Source organism: Dasypus novemcinctus, chromosome X (assembly GCF_030445035.2).
Source record: "Dasypus novemcinctus isolate mDasNov1 chromosome X, mDasNov1.1.hap2, whole genome shotgun sequence".
Classification (NCBI taxonomy): Eukaryota; Metazoa; Chordata; class Mammalia; order Cingulata; family Dasypodidae; genus Dasypus; species Dasypus novemcinctus.
Window position 1 is genome coordinate 14,228,117 of NC_080704.1, and position 20,199 is coordinate 14,248,315.

At 41.2% G+C, this 20,199-nt stretch overlaps 1 protein-coding gene across 7 annotated transcripts in view; it reads left to right on the forward strand.

Annotated features, from left to right (window-relative positions):
- Positions 1–20,199, forward strand: part of FRMPD4 (FERM and PDZ domain containing 4) — a 954,164-nt gene that overhangs the window by 606,470 nt on the left and 327,495 nt on the right. Inside the window, exon 1 of one of the 7 annotated variants that reach the window (XM_071212927.1) lies at positions 1,184–2,121. The exons of 5 other annotated variants lie outside the window; for them this stretch is intronic. The gene's annotated coding sequence lies outside the window, so the exon portion shown is untranslated. Of the gene's footprint in view, positions 1–1,183; positions 2,122–20,199 lie in introns of those variants that run through there. One more of the 7 variants, XM_071212926.1, reaches the window with a different exon arrangement.

Sequence of the window (20,199 nt, forward strand, 5' to 3'; positions counted from 1 at the left end):
TTTGTCACAAATTGTTAATGGGGTAAATTATAAAGTCTAAAGTATAATTCAGCTTAGACATTGTTCTCCTGTGAGTGTGGTTGGTGTGAGTTTCCAGAGAGCCACATAAGCCCTGGGTACCATGACCAAATAGGGTTTCTCGACTTGCAGAGCAAAGCAACAGAACTCAGACCCAAGTGAGAACATTCTGCATTTCCCATGGAAATACATCTGCCCAAGTCTCAAGGCACTTCCTCGCAGCGAGCTGCTCAGTACCCACCTAGAGTCTCTGACAACTTCTGCCATCTCACTCGGTGCAACAAAGGCTGTAGACAAACCTTTCTGCTATATTCAAAAACTCCTGTTACCCAAACTAGAGGGTGATAAAAGATCAAGGAAGGGCCCTTTCAGGCCAGGCCACGATTCCACCCCGAAAGTCCAAATCCAGAAGCACAAAGTGAGATTCAGCACATGTCTGTTTAATTCATAAGCTATGCTAGAGTGTTGAGGCAATCCTCAGGGAAAAAAACCACACTGTAACAGTATTGTCTTTGGAAGTCAGTCAGCTGTGAATTGCACATAAGGGGGGAAAATGTCACATTAAATGATGGAGGAGACCTGCTTCCCATTGATGGTACTGGGTCATTTTAATCAGGTGGGAAGTTGGTAGTGCCCTGGTGGCTACACATTATCATGTTACAGACTTTTGGGACAGTGAGTTTTTATTAACATTACGATTAATGCCATATATCAAAGATGAATTAAAGCTAGGGCAGCGCCATTTTCCTGAATCAATTTCTATTAAAGGACCACAGAGCAATTACTTCTCAGCACAAAGCTGACAGCCACAGTGCATCTGGTGACAATTTCCCGCAGTCTTGAAAGTTGCTGATTGAAAGAGAAAAGAGAAGCAGGGCAGAACCAGTTCACTCAGCATCATGGTCACCGGGGGTGTCCCTGGGTGCTGCTGGGGGCTTGGAGGAGGTGCTTCTCTTCATTTTTGTGGTTTTTTAAAACAATCTATTTTATTGATACATATTAATAAAGCATACGATCCATCCAAAGTGTACAATCAGTGGTATTTGCTATAATCACATAGTGCGTTCACTTCAGTAATGTTACAGCATTTTCATTATTCCAATTATAGTACACGAAAAAACAGACCGACAAAAAGAACTCTATCCCTTGATCATCAGTAGGAGGTGCTTCTCTTCACACGAGACAGCACAGCATTTCAAGCAAGTGAGAGTGTGGACAGGATGCTGGTGTGAAGTCACAATGCTTGCGGAAGCACAGTGGGTGCGGGCAGTGGTCCAGGCGGTGAAATGTAAGCTAGCCGTGTAATAAAAGCTGCCGGGGAATGCAGAAGATGCCTCTGCATTAGGCATTCTCCTCGTGTTTCACATAAATGCACCCTGTTCTAGGGAGCGGAGGAGCAGTGCGTGTGCACTGGCTCATTCAAATTGAATGTGGGTAAAAGGAGAGTCCTGAGCAAACAGAAGAGTCGAGCAGCTTTGAAGGCAGGAGCAAGGTTAAGCTGTCAGCTGCGTTTTTCTGCTCTTTACCTGCCGTTTATTTGCTGGCCTCGGTACACCCCCAAGTTATGCTGCAAACACCAAAAAGCACCAACGGGGCAACAGATGTCTGCACAGCACAGGCACCCGTGCGATTTGGTCCCGGCTCCCTGGGGCAGTAAAGTTCAAGGCGTCATATGTGGCTTCACCTGTTGCCACCACGCCTCCCGTGGATAATGTTTTGCTGGAAAAGAAAGCTGCTCTGGAGAGGCAGTTTGTATTGTATTTTTCTTTTGTTCTTTTTTTTCAATGCTGAAGCTTTCACTTTGTCACAGAAAGGGTAAGGAGAGCGAGACTGTACAAAGCTGTTTGCAACATGCTCTTTCAATTAGTTTTAACAGGAGCAGAGCGTCACAGATAGCGCTGCTCCCTCGCCGGCTCTAGAGTCATGTGCTGTGAGGAATAAAGACGCTGTAGGGCAGTGAACCTGAACTTGGCCTGTTCATCCATACTGCACTGAGTGATTGCATGGAGTGGAGTCAGATGCCACTTGGGGGTGAAGAGCAAGCATCGTCCTGCATTCCATTTGGATATATTAGGAAGGACCCTTGCATCCAGTAATTAAAAGGTAAAGTGTTAAGTGTGTGGTGTGCGGAGGAACGTGGAAGCTAGGGAGTTTGTATGGGGGAAGAGGGAATTAGGTTTCATTTTCTTGGGAATGATATATGTTCCTTAGATTTTCTTGACCCAGGGATCAGAAGAGGAAGGGGGTAGATTCGGACTTGCTGCTGACTTATAGTGTGGCCCAGGACGGCCACTGACTTTTGCACATGGTGATAACGAACTCCTCTCATCCCTGAGTTCTCCGAACTGCACTGTACTTGCCCCCCGCGCCGGGGAGTGTTTTCACAGGAATCCTGGTGAAAAGTCAAGTTGCGACCCCAGAAGGGAACGCATCCACTGTTGGCTGACTCTGTTTTCTTTCATGTGAAATCTCATCTGGAGAATTCATTTGGTGTTTTGAAGTAGTGGTTGTGTTTGTGTGCTTTCTCATAAATCTAGTCGTGGCTTTCAGAGACCCGAAGACACGGAGAAAATTGACATTTCCTTGCGAGCCCCTTCTTAGGGCGTGTGTAGTTAGCACGAGCCCTTTGGGAGAATATTGACAAGAGTGAAGTGCTAAATTTCAACATGTCATCAGCTCAATGACATTTTGTATCATCTCTTGTAAATCATTGTTACGTGCTCTGGCTTGAAGTTAGGACTTGCTGAAGTAATCTCATTCAGTGAGTTATGGACTTTGCAGCTGTAAACTTCACTAGTGCATAGTAAATCTCCTGCCCAGCGCTTTGAGCTCTTATACAAGCTGCATTAAATGCAGATGGATAGGTTTTTAATTAAACCTGGTATGGGAGTTGCCTTCAGGGAGCTGAAGTCCAGTTCTGCAGGCATGTGGACCATGTTGAGTCCCTGGTTTCTAATAGACTTCATATAGATGGCGATTTGGTAAAAAGCCTGCTGCTGTTTTTATCTTTGGGGTATTTTCTTCTATCAGCACATACCACTGAATCTATTGACTATCTGGTTCAATTCACACCCAAATTGAATAGACACATCATGATCATGCATATATGGGTGCAACCACAAAATATGCTTCTGTATGACATGACCCATATTTCCATTATATATCATTTCACTTATTTATACACACAAATGTGTATGAATATGCATACACATGTATAGGTACACATATATGTTTAGGAATACATAGAATGTATATATATACACCTACGTACACCTATATGTATGTATATGTGTGTGTGTATATAATCTTCCAGAAGATTTTGTTCAAAACCTGAGAGTGGGAGCAGTCTAATTGGCCACCAGCAGCATTAACATGACTTAGGGAAAAAAAACAACAACAAAAAGTAACCATGACTTAGAATGGAGTAACACATTCTTGGCATATAAATACGGGTTCTCAAAGAGAAGGGAGAAGCTCAAGTGTGCATCTGTGCATCATTCACAGGCGTTCCACTTGAGGAAGGCACCGGTGACTCTCCAGGGACTTATCGCAAAACTGCCGTGCAGATCATTCTTTTCTCTGTATCTGATCTGAGGAGGAGAGGACGGGAGTGGGCCAAAGATTTAGAGCAAAGAATGCAGAATTGGGGGCGGTGGGATGGGTGTGGGGGAGTCGGGATTGGAAGTGGACCCTGCTGACACCACAGGGTGTCAACTACGGCAACTTGGATGGAAAGCAAGTTAGGGTGTTTTTTTCCCCCCAGGAATACTTTTCTAGTGCATTTTTAAAGCTATAACCCTGTAGTTTCATGGAGCGCTTTATAGTAAAGCATCAAAGTCAAGAGCAAATACATGATAACAGAGAAGTTACTAAATTTTCAGGAAAAGTTTTTAGTAGTGAGCCCTGAGTTTAGGAAAGGGCAGCCTGAATGGGCACAGCATGATGGAAGTCAGACCTGTTTTCCTTTGTTTTCATATTTTCTTAATACCTTTAATAAGAATGTGTATAGATACATAACAGCAGGCTGTAGGAAAACAAGCTGGACCCATTGTCCAGAATGCTTCAGCTAATTTGGAAGAGCACTTTAGTTGTTGCTCCATGAACTATTTTGCTTGAACTAAAAGCAAGTGCCTGGTCCATACAAAAAAGTTCTCCAAAGCCCCCTGCCACCGAAGGCTGCTGCAATGAGCGTTTCTTGGCCGTTCCATCCTCACCTTGCTTGTTAAAACAGGCAGAAGGAATTCTCTGGCACTGAAAGTCTGGGATGTCTGTGTTTGATTTATTTCCTAAAGTGATTTATCAAAGCAATTGTGATGCCTTGTGTTTACAGAGTAGCCTTTTGTTGAAGAGCTCAGAGTGTCTTTGGACATTATCTAATTATTAGAGTGCCACAGGGATATAGGAAGCTCATACTGTCTCCACTCCACAGGTGAGATGACGGAGGGACAGAGAGCGATTTATCTGAGGCAATTCCAAAAACTGTGGTTAACAAAAACAAGGAACTGAGCCAAAGTGAGCTCCATGGATGGGTCTAGGGGCTGTTGTCCCCTAGACCAGGGGTTCTTAGCCAGGGCTCCATAAGCTTGAACTGAAGTTCAAAAGAACATTCTTCTTGTGGGAACGTGTTGGTGTGAGTGATATATTTATTAAATCATACACAGTATCGTGTGGATTTAATGGGGTCCGTGGAGCAAAAATTTGAAGAGCCCCTGCTCTAGGTACATTTGGTGGTGGGTTCTTGCCAGTTGGCCCTCAGTGTGCTCTGGGGTCCTCGGCCCAAGAAGAACATATTCTAACTGTATTTCAAGGACACCATCCCAATGATTAGTGGCTGTAGGATTCCTCTGAGCTCTCTGACATCTGTGATTACCAACTGGAGTGAGAGCTAAGCTGCAAATCCGGGGCCGTTGAGTTAGCAAATGTCACTCGAGGTCTTTACAACCGGGGCAGAAAGGAATAGAACCGATGACCTCTCTGGGTTTTGACTTGAAAAACATTTGATCCCTTCCCAGAAGCCCATCTCCTGTAGAGGAGGGAGTTGGGATGCTTTCCCACCTCTGACATAAGGACCCTAAAACTGACTGTCAGGAAACATGCTTCCTTAGGTAGTTTAGTTTTTAGGCTTCCAGTCAGGCTAAGCTTGCTCATTGCTGAGTTAAAATTAAGGAATTAGAAAAAATTGTTCTTGTACCTGTGGGGCTACTTAATAAATATTTACAAAATTAAAATTATCCCCCCAAATATAGCATGTAATTGCTATGTCCTGAAAATTTTATGTTCAGACTCATTTGGAACATAGCACATTGACAAAAAAATTCTTTAACAATAAAAGGAAATATTTTAACCAGTGGTTCTCAAGAGGATGATTTTCGCCTCCCCCAGAGGACATCTGGCAATGTCTGGAGACATTTTTGGTTGCCACACCTGGAGGTGGAGAGGGCGAGGGTGTGCTACTGGCATCTAGAGGGTGGGGACCAGTGATGCTGCTACATTTTTTTCCTTTTTTTAAAGATACATAGATCACACAAAATGTTGTATATAAAAATATGAGGTTGGACCCCAGAAACAGCCAGTGGATACAATCCCAGGTACTGGTTCTCCTGAGGGCTACTGAGGCCCACAAGTTCTATGGTCATGACAGATGTCTCTGGAGCTCAGTACCATGTCAGAGGGCCCTACTTTGGAATTTGTGCTCCTGAGTGTGATGGAGTTGGACTCAGATGTGACCTTTCTACACATGCCTCTTCTGCCACTTTTACTGAATCTTTGGCTGGTGCTAGCATTTGGTGTATACTCAGGAGACTTGAATCTCTGGACTGGCCATGGGCCACCTGGGCCCTGAACCTCAGCAGAGTTGCAAATCCTACTCTCTGGTTCATTGGACTTGCCCAAGTCAGCTGACAGGGAGGTGAAGATGGTCAACCACCATGCAAGGGAACCAAGAGTAGCTACAACTGCAAGCAGGAGAATTGTATCCATCATCCATGTGGGATCTAAGCACCCTCTTGATGTAGAGGCGGAGTGGACATCACTATCCCAGGGTCCACAGGATGGAGGAATAAAATATGGATTAGAGTGGCCTTACTGATATTCTACTATAAAACTTTTGTGACTACTAACAGAAGAAATTATATCATTGACGGGGAGAAAGTGGCCACAGTAGTTGCTGAGGGCAGGGAGTGGGAAGAAGAGATGTGATGGGGGGCATTTTGGGGACTTTGGAGTTGTCCTAAATGATATTGCAGGGACAGATGCTGGACATTATATATCCTACCATAACCTACTGAATGTACCACGGGAGAGTGTGAACTACAAAGTAAACCATTATCCATGTGGTGCAGCAGTGCTCCAAAATGTGCTCACTGATTGTGATGTGTGTGCCATTATGATGGGGGATGTTGTTGGTGTGGGAGGAGTGGGGTTGGGGGTGGAACCTCTCTTATGTTTTTTATAATGTAACCTTTTTTGTATCTTCAAAAAATACAATTTACGAAAATGATGTGGATGGGAGGCTGGGGAATGGGTTATATGGGAACATCTTATGTTTTTTTTAATGTAACATTCTGTGTGATCTATTAGCTTTAATAAAAATAAAAATAAATAAATAAATAAAAATATGAGGTTCCCATATATCCCACTCCCCACACCCCCCACTCCTCACAAATCAATGACTTCTTTCATTAGTGTGGTACATTCATTGCATTTGAGGAGTACATTTTGGAGCATTGCCACACAGCACAGATTATAGTTTATGTTGTAGTTTGCACTCTCCCCCAGTCCAGTCGGTGGGTTATGGCAGGATATATAATGTCCTACATCTGCCCCTGCAGTATTATTGAGGACAACTCCAAGTCCCGAAAATACCCCAATATCACTTCTTAACGTGCAGGACAGCCCTGTCACCAATAAGAAACCCAGATTAAAAAGAAAACCCTTATCACATTGTTTAGAGTGATTTTTGTTATCTCTACTTCCCACCAAACTCTGTGCTTCTTGGTGGCAGTGGTTGCCCTATTTGGGTTTGCATACCCCGTGTCTGCACAAAACTTAGCATGTAGTAGGTTTTAAATAAGTGTTTGCTGAATTGCCGAATGAATGAATATTGATGATGCCAAAAAGGGCACTCCAATACACTCTTTGGAACAACACAATAATTAGAAAGTGCATTTCTAATCAAGGCTGTAACATTAAATGATCAGTAGGTCAGTGATAGGTTGTAAAAGTAGAGACACAGCAGCCATATGTTCTCGTTTTTAATTAAGAAGTCTGGCTGGACCTCATGTCATGGAATGGGCTGAAGCAGACCAAGAGATCATCCAGTTCAACCCTATTAAATTTCAGGTGAAGCAACTGAAGCCCAGGGAGGTTGACTTGTCTAAGGTCTCACAGTTAAATGGCAGAACTGGGAGCTGAATCATTTCTAACTCTTTGTCTTGGCATATTTTCATAATGGCAAGCCCCCTCCATTTTAACAGTCCTGTAAAAACTGGCACAACATATTGCTCATGAGGCCCTGCTGATGTAGTGTTGAATGAAGCGTGTAAAAATTATATCTTTATTGTATTGTAGAATTTGACCTTAAACTAACATGCTAGGTGTTATCATTATTGATTTAGAAGCTTTAAACAATGGGATTGGCAGTGGACTTGGCCCAATGGATAGGGCATTCGCCTACCACATGGGAGGTGCGCGGTTCAAACCCCGGGCTTCCTTGACCCGTGTGGAGCTGGCCCATGCACAGTGCTGATGCGTGCAAGGAGTGCCCTGCCACGCAGGGGTGTCCCCCACATAGGGGAGCCCCACGCGCAAGGAGTGCGCCCCGTAAGGAGAGCCGCCCAGCGCAAAAGAAAGTGCAGCCTGCCCAGGAATGGTGCTGCATACACGGAGAGCTGACACAACAAGAGGCTGCAACAAAAAGAAACACAAATTCCCATGCCACTGACAATAACAGAAGCGGACAAAGAAGACTACGCAGCAAATAGACACAGAGAACAGACAGTGGGGAGGGGGGGAAGGGGAGAGAAATAAATAAATAAATCTTTAAAAAAAAATAAAATAAGAAAGCTTCTTTGAAAAAAATGGGATTGTAGGGCTGGAAGAAATCTTAGTAACCATTTGGCTAACCCCAGTATTCTGGGAGGGAGGGGAGGGAGTTAGAGGTCAGGAGCTTTGTTCAGAGCCATAGAAAGGGAGCATTAGAATTCTCAACTCAGTGTTCTTTTCACTCTAGGAGTGTTTCTCAAAATAGGCTATTGGTTCCAAAGGATATTACAGGAAAACAGGGCAACACAGCCAGATAAATTTGGAAAATGCAAGGGGAAACAAAAACAAGCAGGTGTGTTTGCCAAAGGACTACTCAGAGTTGTTCATCGAGTAACTCTCCAAGAGGCAGATGTAATCTGTGGCTCCTCTAAAACTTTCCTGAAGAGATCCTTTCTCTTAGACCCTGGTGCTCTCAAAACACACTTTGCAAAATGCTGTACCACTTTTTCCGGTCAGTTTAGTTACTAGAAATGTGGCAGGCCTGCTTAGGCTTCAGAGGGTCTTTTATGTAAACTTGGGGATGGCCCGTGCCCTTTTGAAAAAGCTGTCCAAAAAAGGTGGTTGAATTGGTACCTTCTGTTTCTCACAGGAAGTTTCCCAATCACAAGTTGAGGCTCCAGAGTCGTTTCTTTGATGAGTCTTGCAGAAATAGGTATTGAAGCATCATAAAGTAGAACAGAACTGGCCTGGTACTCAGGGGCTGTTGCCTTCGTAAGTCAGCTAACATCTGTTGGTCATCAATGAAGTGGACCTGACCTGACAGTCTGAAGTTGGGAACTTCCACGTGATCAGGTAAGACAGTCAGGCTAGTCTGAAGAACGTGCTAAGAAATTGCCCATTTTCCACCCTGTCTCTGCTATGAAATCTTGGAGCAGCTGAGCGTAGAGAGGCCAAGTCACTTTCTGACCTGCTGTCTGCCCAGTCCACACTGCTAAGAACGCAGACCTTATGCTGTAATACCGAGGTCCATAGCCACAGCCAGTCCTTCAATCACTTTGCATAATTATCTCAAGGTCAGTATCTAAATTGACTTGAATTTCTAATAAAAGTATTTCCTTTTCTTTTCCTTAGTTGGAAAGCATACCAACAAAAGAGGGTCCTTCACACTTCGGGTCTTAGAGAAGGAATTGAATTTTACCGAAAAGTGCATAACTGTATCAGAGGTGCATTTACCGCAAGAGTCTTGAGTGAATTATAAAGAAAGTATATTAACATGTATTTAAACAACACTGAAAAAAAAGAGAATCAAAAAGGCTCTAAGAAAGATCTAGACATGCACTGAGCAATGATAGATAAAAGTCTGCACCTTGACCTAAAAGAAAAGCAGTCTGAAGAGTAAGTGTTGTTTGAAAAAGCTGCCCAAAGGTGCTTTAAAAAGTGCCTTCTTTTTCTTGCAATAAGTTGCCTCCTAATTGCCACCCAAAGCCTCCAAAATCAATCCTTTGACAGTCCTTTCAGAAATTTGGAAAATGTGAAGGTAGACACAAAAAAAGTAAGACTGCCTCAGATGAGCTTTGAGGTGACTCATCTCTTGCTTCTCTTCATTGAGTTTGATGACTTTCAAGTCTACCTTGCTGAAAGTCTTACTTAGGAGATCTCATGATGAACACGTTATCTGTCATGTGACTGGAAACAAATCCCAGCGCTTCAGAGTGGAACCAGGTGTTTGGTGTTAAGTCTGGTAACATTTGGAAAGAGCTCAGGGCAGCTAAAATTGCCACCATAGGAACTAACCCTCTCAAATGATGAGGTACAAAGCAACAACCCATTTCCATGGGAAATTATGTGAGGGAGAAAAGCCTCAGAGGGTTGGCACCCAAATATAGACTAAATGGTTTATGCAGAGAATGAACAGAGGGAAATTTGTAAGCAGCCAAGGACGCAAGTGTGTGGATGGATTGATCAGTGGGTCCTTTTTCTTCCCATTCTTATTGTTTGGCCTTGAGTTTGATAGATGGACTCCTCAAAGCGTTCTGAGGTCTACCTAACACCCTCAGAGTTTGTGCGTCACAGCTGACTGCTTGTTCAATAAGTTCACCCTTTGCCGCCTTAAGTTTACTTTGATGAAACAAAAGGACCCAGAGTGTGGTATCTGCTTCTCTGCTGGCTTAACTGGAGCCAACTCATCATCATCTTCACATGAAAATTCCTCAGCAAGTCTCACATGTTACTGAATATATCACAGGATACAATGAGAACAGAGAAATGAAATGACATTTTAAAAAATGGAGAATAGACAAAAGAGGTGCAGCTCAAAGTACAAAAGCTTTTCATCAACAGTAGTAAATGGAGATGGTGATAAATGAAAGGGCAAGGGACTTTTCATCAAAAAAAAGATTATTACAAAGTCAATAAAAAATAAAAAAATTAATAAAAAAAAAAAAAAAAAAAAAAAAAAAGATGCTGTAATAAATAGATATGGCCGTTCTTCTGGGGAGGGGATAAGCCTAAAGAATCATTTGGGACAACTTGGTTTTTGTTCTAATTATCCATATCAGTAGAAAATCATTTGGCTAACAGCAGTTATACTAGAAAGGAATCAAAATGTGCAGTTTTTGGGAAACAAGACATAGTGGTGGAAAGCTTTTTAAAATTTTTTGAAGGTGGTTTTTCTGTGCTGTATTTAGTTTAAAATATGTTTTCGTGGGTCTACCCTATTATTTTAATTACCATGTTAAGAATATCATAAAACAATAGGGAAGCCATCCTTTCTTTGTCTCTGTATGAGACGAATGTCTAATGGCATCAGCAAGCTTTTTAGTAACAAAATTTGCAAATGAAACCTTGATAAATATTTTTCAGTGTTTCGAATCCCATAAACATCCCCGGGGGGTGAGGGTACTTTAAAACATGGGTTAACACCATTTCAGGCAGACCTGTTGATTAAAGTCTGTTCTTTTTGTTCTATGGCATTAAGTCTAAGCCTGTAGGAAAATTTAAGACATTAAATCACATGAAAGCAGCCACCTGAAAGATGCACAAAGGAGCATGAGGTGTATTGATTATGAAGTGAAATGAGCCTCACTCAGAGGCAGGAAGAGTGGGGAAGGAAAGGTATGTCTGTGCAGCAAGGCTTTTTAATAAGGTGCCGTGATTGAAGAGAGAAGTTTAAATCAAATAAATAAGAAAAACATAATTAAAACAAATTAATCACCGATCAACATCTTGCTGGAGATCCTCTTGTTTATGAGATTTAATAGAAATATTAATAATGTTACTGTTCGTAATTTGATGTACTTGTATCATTTCAGGAACTCCCATCTGTTTTTTTCTTATGATACAAATCTCTGAGGGCTAGATGAGCAGTACAGTATGACACAAAACAAGTTTATGAACCTAACATGTTCTCTACCTCTTCTCTCCCCCTTTTTCTTCCTCATGTGTATGATAGATTTGCCTTTGTTGTGGACTTGGTATGTCTGACAGCCAATATCCGTGTCCATCAGCTACATAAACATCCATTGACCACTTCATGTGTCTGTTGTAATAACTCTCCCTTTGCTAGCTTAGTTATTACATCTGGGATATAAGAAGCTTTTTTAAAAAGTAATACAGTCATACAATGAAGTACTATAGAGTGATACAAAGAATGAACTGGCATCATACAGACACGATGTCTGAGTGAAAGAAACTAGATAAAAGAATATGCACTGCGTGATTTCATTTGTATGAAGATTAAGAACAGGCAAGCTCTTCTGTGGTGATGGAAATCCAAATAATAGTTACTTCTGGGTGACAAGTTGGGTAATGGCTGGAAATGCACAGGAGGGAAACTTCTGAGTGCTGGATATGTTCTATATCTTGGTTTGGGTGTTGATTACATATTTAAAAAATCATCTAACTGTACATTTAAGATTTATGTACTTTATTGTGTATGTTGTATTTCAATAAAGAAGGTAAAAAAGAACCTATTCGCATATTTAGAAACAAGATATATTCTAGTGAATAAATAGAGGAGTTGACTTTTTAAGCAAAAATAAATCTCTGCATTGTGAATATATTATTTTATATAACTAATAATGATAGCAGAGGCCCTTGCTAATCCCTTAATATGTGCTGGGTGGGTACTGTCCCATAGGTTTCCTCATTTATTTCTCATGAAGTCTTACAGGATAAATAGTCTCAGTCGCATTTTATAGATGCCACCAAGAATAGATCATTGTTGGCTGTCCTATAGCTACTAAGTGTGATTGAGCCAAGTTTTAACTCCAGATTCATCCTTCTCTGGTTCTACTGGGGAGTTCATGAAATTGTGGCTATAGGAGAAATGAACTGAAAATGGAGTCTGGTAAATGACTTGTTGGGTGGTTGTAGTTTCTAGGCTTTCTAGAGTATTTTTTTTTTTTTTTTTTTTATGAATTACAGCCTGTTTAATGCCCTCTTTTGGTTATTCACTTTATTTTTTTTTTAATTTTTTTATTTTTTATTGACTTTGTAATAATATTACATTAAAAATATATATGTGAGGTCCCATTCAACTCCACCCCCCCACCCCCCCCTCTTCCCCCCCCCCCCAACAACACTCGTTCCCATCATCATGACACATCCATTGGATTTGGTAAGTACATCTTTGGGCACCTCTGCACCTCATATACATTGGTTCACATCATGGCCCATAGTCTCCTCTATTCCATCATGTAGGCCCTGTGAGGATTTACAATGTCCGGTGATTACCTCTGAAGCACCATCCAGGGCAGCTCCATGTCCCTAAGACGCCTCCACCTCTCATCTCTTCCTGCCTTTCCCCATACCCTTTGTCCATTATGTCCACTTTTCCCAATCCAATGCCACCTCTTCTATGTGGACACTGGATTGGTTGTGTCCATTGCACCTTTATGTCAAGAGGAGGCTCAGATTCCACCTGGATGCTGGATGCAATCCTCCCATTTTCAGTTGTAATCACTCTAGGCTCCATGGTGTGGTGGTTGTCCTTCTTCACCTCCATCTTAGCTGAGTGTGGTAAGTCCAATAAATCAGATTGTAGGTGCTGGAGTCTGTTGAGGCTCAGGATCTGGCTATCACATTGTCAGTCCAGAGATTCAAATCCCCTAAATATATCTTAAACCCCAACATTAACTGCACCTCCAGCACATTAGCATGAAAGTCTTATGAAGGGAGATCCCATCTGAGTCCAGATTCATCACACATAAACACCATTTCCAAAGAGGGGCCATCTGCCCTGGTAGTTAACCCCATCGGCCATGACCATAACTCCCATGGGTTAATGCAGTTAACATACGTATGAAGCTCCGGTATTGAATTTCATCTTTGGGCATGGAGGAATAAAATTGTCCAGGGCAACCAAAGGTTGGTTACCCAAACTCAGTCTGAGGACAGAACCTTCCAATGGCATAAAAGAGAGAATATGGATTTAAGAAGAAAAGAAAAAGAAACAAACCTCTGTATAAATATAAAAGAAATAATTTGTAAATATTCGAGAGATGAAGTTTTTCTATTTACTTGGTCATGACCCCTTTTTACCTTTGTGGGGTCCCTCAGAAGCTCCAGTTTATACCAAAGCTTGGCTTATGGGATGATCCTTTTTACTGTCAATGATTTGACCTTTCATAAAAATGTAGATTTTTTTTGTTCATTGTTTCATCTATATTGTTTGTGTGCTGTATGCAATTTACTTAGATAATAAATGAAATATGTCAAATTCATTTTAAGAGTCGTTTGCCCCATCACCCTAGAAAGGGAGGAGATTGGAATGAGACTGGGTCCTTAGCAATCACATTTCAGACCTCATTTCACAGAGAAGGTTGCCCCAAAATGGCGCAACCCTTTGTCCGTGGCTATATTGCTCAGGAATAGTGAAGCCAAGTCTCCCATTACCTTATCACCTTTTCCTGGATCTGGGTCAAGTCACTCCAACTGAGTGGTGAACTTTTAGGGTCCACTAACAAAGTCTTATATATCTTTCAGAACTTCTCCCGTTTGCTTACTCCTTACACACTTCTGATTTTAAGGTAATTGTTCAAGAGGTAGTTTAAAATATATTCAAGAGATTGTAGGGCGGCGGACTTGGCCCAGTGGTTAGGGTGTCCGTCTACCACATGGGAGGTCCGCAGTTCAAACCCTGGGCCTCCTTGCCCGGTGTGGAGCTGGCCCACGCGCAGTGCTGATGCGCAAGGAGGGCTGTGCCACGCAGGGGTGTCCCTGGTGTAAGAGAGCCCCATGCACAAGGAGTGCGCCCTGTAAGGAAAGCCACCCAGCGTGAAAGAAAGTGCAGCCTGCCTAGGAATGGTGCCGCACACATGGAGAGCTGACACAACAAGATGACGCAACAAAAAGAAACACAGATTCCCATGCCGCTGATAATAACAAAAATAGCAAATAGACACAGAGAACAGACAACTGGGGTGGGGGGGAAGGGGAGAGAAATAAACAAATAAATAAATCTAAAGAAAAAAAAGAAGTAAAGAGAACTTTAAAAAAAATCAAGAGATTGTAGATGGAAATCATCTATTAAAATAATTTTCCCAGGAAACAGCTATAGCTCAGTGGTTTGAGAGTCTGCTTCCCATGTACAAAGTCCTGGGTTCCATCCCCGATAGCCCCTAAAAAAAAAAAGGAAAAAATTCCCCTCATGTTTCAAATGCTTTCTTTGGCTCGATAAACTCTGTGATTTCCAGATCCACATGGAGAGAAGGATCAGTACCCCATAGTCAGTCCTTTGGAACAGAAGGCCTATAAGAGATATTCAATCCCAACCCCTTTTGTTAGAGTTAAGACCCTATTAAACTTTGAATCATAAAACCCCTCACAGACTACTTCCTAAGAGAAAGGTTTGCAATTCTTTTAATAAGGAAGTCACCCGAGAGAATGATATCCTTCCTATAGAGTAATTGCTTCCCACCTGCCCCCACTCCTTCTGTAATTAATAAGAGGAAGGGGAGAGGAGAATGGCACAAATCAGACTCCTGACATTTAAGGTACCTTCCTTGTCAAAAAAAGAGAGAAATGACTTTTCCAGGGGCAATGTCCCGGACAGAAGATATTGCTCCCCACCGACATCTATGAATAATGAGACCACAGTTTGATGCATTGCCCTTTCAGAACTCATCAAGTTTCCATGATGACCGGGAGCGAGTTAGGAGAGGAGCGTTTCTAGTCACCATCTACATTTGTTCACACCCCTGGGACTCTAGTCTCATGATGCTGTTCATTTAATGGACTCCTAATGTTTGGAACCAGAAGAACCTTTAGAAATCATCTAGTATCCGGTCCTCCTTTTAGAAATGGGAAAATGGAGGTACAAAGAAGTGAAGTCACTTGCTTATTTTCATTCATATTTCCCTAATAGGATTTACTTTGACCATAGAAGTGATTTTTTAAAAGAAGACAAATAATTAATCTAAATTAAGATAGGCTTAGCCTATTTTGCCCTCTGGGCTGGAAAACAATTAAGTTGGTATTGAACTGAAGTGTGAAGAAGTGTGAATTTCTGAAGAGTCGTTATATTCCATATCAAATTGGCTTTGTGTGCAGAGGCCCATTTTAAAATATTAATAACCAAACCATTGGACTGTTTTTCTTTTTAAAGCAAGGGCAGTTTTGTTGTTGCTGCTGTTTTGAGAACAAATATCCCTAGATTTTCAGGAAGATTACAGAAGATATGGTCTTTTGACTAATGTTATCTCCAAGAAAATAGAAAATTTGCATATACTTTTTTCCTCAAGTGATCCATTTGTCAAGACATCATTTTCATGCCTGAGGGCATACAAAGTGATAAACAGTATTTATTTACAGGCCGACCAGATGCATTTTTAAAAACCAGAGCTTTTAAAGAAAATCTTAGATACTTGACTACTTAGGAAAGACAGGAATCTGTAGCCACTCTGTAAAGCTTTACGTGAAATTGCATGTGTGTGATAATAAAAATAAGCAGTACTGTTGACATCAATATGGAATTGTCATGACTCATTTTGCCATCATTGACAAAATTATGGATCTCAATAGTCTTTCAGAAAGAACAGAATCACAGTGAAATTCTAGATTTTCAGGGTTAGAAGGAACCATATATCTCCATCTTTAAGCTGAGAGGTGTTGAAATGAGGGAATTTAAAAGAAGTTTTTAAGCTGATGAAACAGAATGGCAGCTCTTCTTCAAGACCAAATAACAAATGGAATTTCTTTCTGCCTTCATCCTGCCACCTTTCTCCCCTTCATGAGCTTTTCCTTCTCATTTAGGTATTCTTTTAATTGCATTTTAAAAAATCACAACTATAGTTCTTAATAAATCTTTTTCAAATGTGTTGTGGAGTGGGTGTAGCTCAGAGTTTGAGTGCACGCTTAACGTATACGAGGTCCCGGGTTCAATCCCTGGTACCTCCTAAAACAGTATTAATTGCAGTCCCTAACCTTTTTGATGGAATGATTTGGCTTTCTTCTTGGTCCAATGACAACTGAAGAATTGGACTGTGGACAAACACCAAGTGATGTTGGTAATATGCTTGCTCTCTCTCTTGCCTTCCCCCCGTCCTTCCCTCTGTTCCTTCCTTCCTTCTTCCTCTTTCATGGCAACTAAAATGTCATTTGTTGTATTGATCAATATTACACAGAACCACCTGGAAGAGTTACAGGGCATTCATTGTTTTCATCTCCAGGTTTGGATTCAATTTGTGTTCTGAGTTAACATGCTGATCACTGGCAGATATACAGCGCAGAATATCGCTTTCTAAAGATTCTGTGGGTGGTAGTGCTGCTTACAGGATTCAAATTTGTTTTACCAAGTGTTGCGGTAACGATGACTGAGATTTTCAGGCAGGCTGTGTCTTTCCAGCATATTGTATAGGTTGGCATTTCCAGGACTCAGAGAACCCTGAATCCAGTTTGCCACATGTGAAGCATGAAATGTCCTACTTATCTGCCTGTGTTGACACATTTAACCAACAGACATCTGTTGGTGTAGGTGTTGGGCACTGACCAATAACAATTATAGGCTTCCAACTGCTAGTGTGAGGCATAATGTAGAATTAGTTAAGCTCTATTGACAAGCATACAGGCAGACTAATTAGTTCCAGGAAGTTTCTCTGGGGATTTGGCCTGGGTAGACCTCTAGCAAAACCTTTCCATAGGGCTCACTTGCTTGGAGAATGAAGGGAAGTTCCAATGAAAACACAAAAGTGATTAAACTGGCCACTTAAAATGTTTTGAATTATATTTTAACTATGCAACTGGTTCCGTTTTCACAAAATTAATAGGCAAATATGTTTTCAGTTTATCATCCAATAAAAGATGAGCTTGATTATTTTTGCAACAGTTATATGGATATTTTTAATAGGAATTTCACTCACATTACCTGGAAAATATCAGGTTTTCATCTCTCCTCTCTTCGTTGACATAATTCCCCTAGTGAATATTTTGGAGGTTCTAGAACCCTTTCTTTGCCTCTGCTATAATTGTGGCTGCATATTATACTAAATTTCAATGTACAGCATAATATTTGTTTAAACCTGGACCAGTGATAACTGCATTTGTAAGATGCAAAATTTGAAAGACTAGACTGAGGTGGAGAATTTGAAAGTTCCTTAAAGTTAAGCAATGCTTTCCATTTTTGTCTATTTCACTTATGTGGGGATGTTCATGTATCTGAATAATATTCAATTCCATCTTCATAGCATAACTTCAGCATAACTTCCTACTATGTAAGCGGTAGGATCAAATGACAACTTTCTGTTTGGATGAATGGGGCCTTACTCAAGATAATAATACCAGCTGCTGTGACAGAGATACTCCATAATCTCAGGGGTTTAACACATTAGAAGTTTGTGTCTCACAAACATGAAGTTCAGTTTTCAGCAGGAGTGGGGTGAGTCTTTGCTCCACGCAGTCATTCAAGTACCAAGGCTGCTGGAGGCTCTGCCAGCTTCAAACATGTGCTTTCTGAGGTTGCCCTGGGCATTGATTAATATTCAGCTCGCAGGTGGGAAACAGAAAGCACAGGAGTTGGCATGAGCGGTTTTTGTGGGCCGGGCCTGGAAGCAGCACACATGACTTTTCCCTACATTCTATTAGCTAGAATTCTAGCACATATCCTCCCTGCATGCAAGGGAGCCTGAGAGATGAAGACAGCTGTGTCCCAGCCACAGCACTGCATGGAGGGGGGTGGGCACATGACTGTTTGGAAGCCAGCTGGTCATCTTTGTCACAAATGGTTCTTAAGAACCTATTTATGCTGGTGAAAGTGGATATGAGATTGTTATTATCTCCTGGCTAAGGACTTGTTAGTGACCCAAGTTTTCTTGTTCAGTAGCATAGTCTGTACTATTTACACATCTTCCTTGGGGTCTGCTCTGAGGGTGCTAGGGACAGCACACATACCTGCCCAACAGACTGAGACACTTTCAAAGATAAGGATGTTGATTTTTAATCATGAAAGGAATCTGTGCTCATTAAAGAAGTCACAAAAACCTAGAAAAGCAGAGAGAAGGAGTGGAGCAAACAATCGGCAAGTCGCATTTTCCGAGCACAATCACTAGTAATTAGTGTGTTGGTACATTTTCTGCCTTGCTCTTTCTACATAGGCTTGGAGATTTATTTATTTATTTGTTTGTTTGTTTGTTTTCCTCACCCTCAATCTGTAAGTACAGTTTTGTTTTCTGGTTTTCTAAAAGTTAATTACTGATAATGAGCATTTTCATGGCATTATATTCTTTTCAAAAGCACATTTTGTGATGTTTCCCCCTATTCCATTTATGAATGATCCATATTTTGTTTAATCATCAACCTATAATCAGATATTTTGATTGTTTCCAAATTTTTGCTATTATATAAAATACTTAAGTGTGTACAATGAAATGTTTAAGGGGGTAAGAAAGAAATTCCCCAAATGGCACTAGATCAAAAGCTATAAACCTACATACATACATATAGACATAATATATATACATGTGTGTGTCTTCTAGTTACTTTCTGAAGGGTTTATATACTTTCACTACCAAAATTGATTTGTAAGAATGGTTTTTACTCCCTCCTTGCCAACAGTGAGGGTTTTTTTATCTTTACAAATTTAAAAAAGAAAGGATCTCATTGCAATCCATATTTCTTCTGTTGCCAATATAAGCAAAATATTTGGTGCTTTGTTTTCTTTCCTCTTGAACCATCCTGAGGGACTTGTGATGATGTTCATAAACTGACCAAGATTTTTCTTCCCAGGGACTGAGGAGGCTGACTCTGGGAGTTCACGGGTAGATATACATTAAATAGCTCGAGTAGGACAGCCCTGTTAAGTGCCCACTGCCCCCCTGGTTTTGAGAGATGGATTGTCCCTGGGCCCTTCACCCTGACACCACCAAACTCATCATCCTGAAGGAAGGGTGGGATCTGGGTGAAGGTTCCAAGATGCCCAGATCTGCCCAACACCTCTCAAAAACTATAACAAGACCGAAGGATAAGCAATGCTTTTCAGAAACTTATTTATGAAAAAATATAAATTTATGAAAATGAATGTACATCCCTGAGAAGAGCATTCTGTGGAACACATTTTGGTTAACTGCACTCTGCCCGCCATCAACTGACAGAAGTGTTAAAGTAATGTGAATAAAGGAAGAAAAGAAAAAGCAGATATCAAGTGATAAGCCTGCTAAGTTGGTTTCAAATTACAATGCAAGGGCAAATTTCAATTGTTCAAGCTCTACGGTTTTGGAAAATGGATACAGAGATTATATTTTTATTGGAGCAAGGATATTAAATAAAAAACCACTTGTCAGTATAACGGACCATTTTCTTAGTTTCTCTGAGTATCTTAAATACCCAAGGGTTCTGGTCACTCTGGTCAGACAATGACTTGGGCGACCCGCCTTAGGGAAATAGGCACAACATTGCAGACCTCAGCCTCTCTCTTGCCTCTTCTCCTCTGCCGCTGGTTGTGGTCGTTCTGCAGTGTCCCTCTTTTAGTGAGACCTGGAGTAATGGGAACACACTTGAAACAGAGTCACATCCTTTATAATCCACTGAAAATACCCCTGGCTAGTCACAGTCATAATGTAAGGTCATAAGATGTAAGCTTCACGAGGGCAAGGGAACTTTGTCTATTTTGTTCTCTTCTGTATCCCCAGCAACAGGAGCAACACCAAGCTGAATAAATATATGTTAAATGAATCGATGTATAGATGTGAATTCGTAGGTCTAACA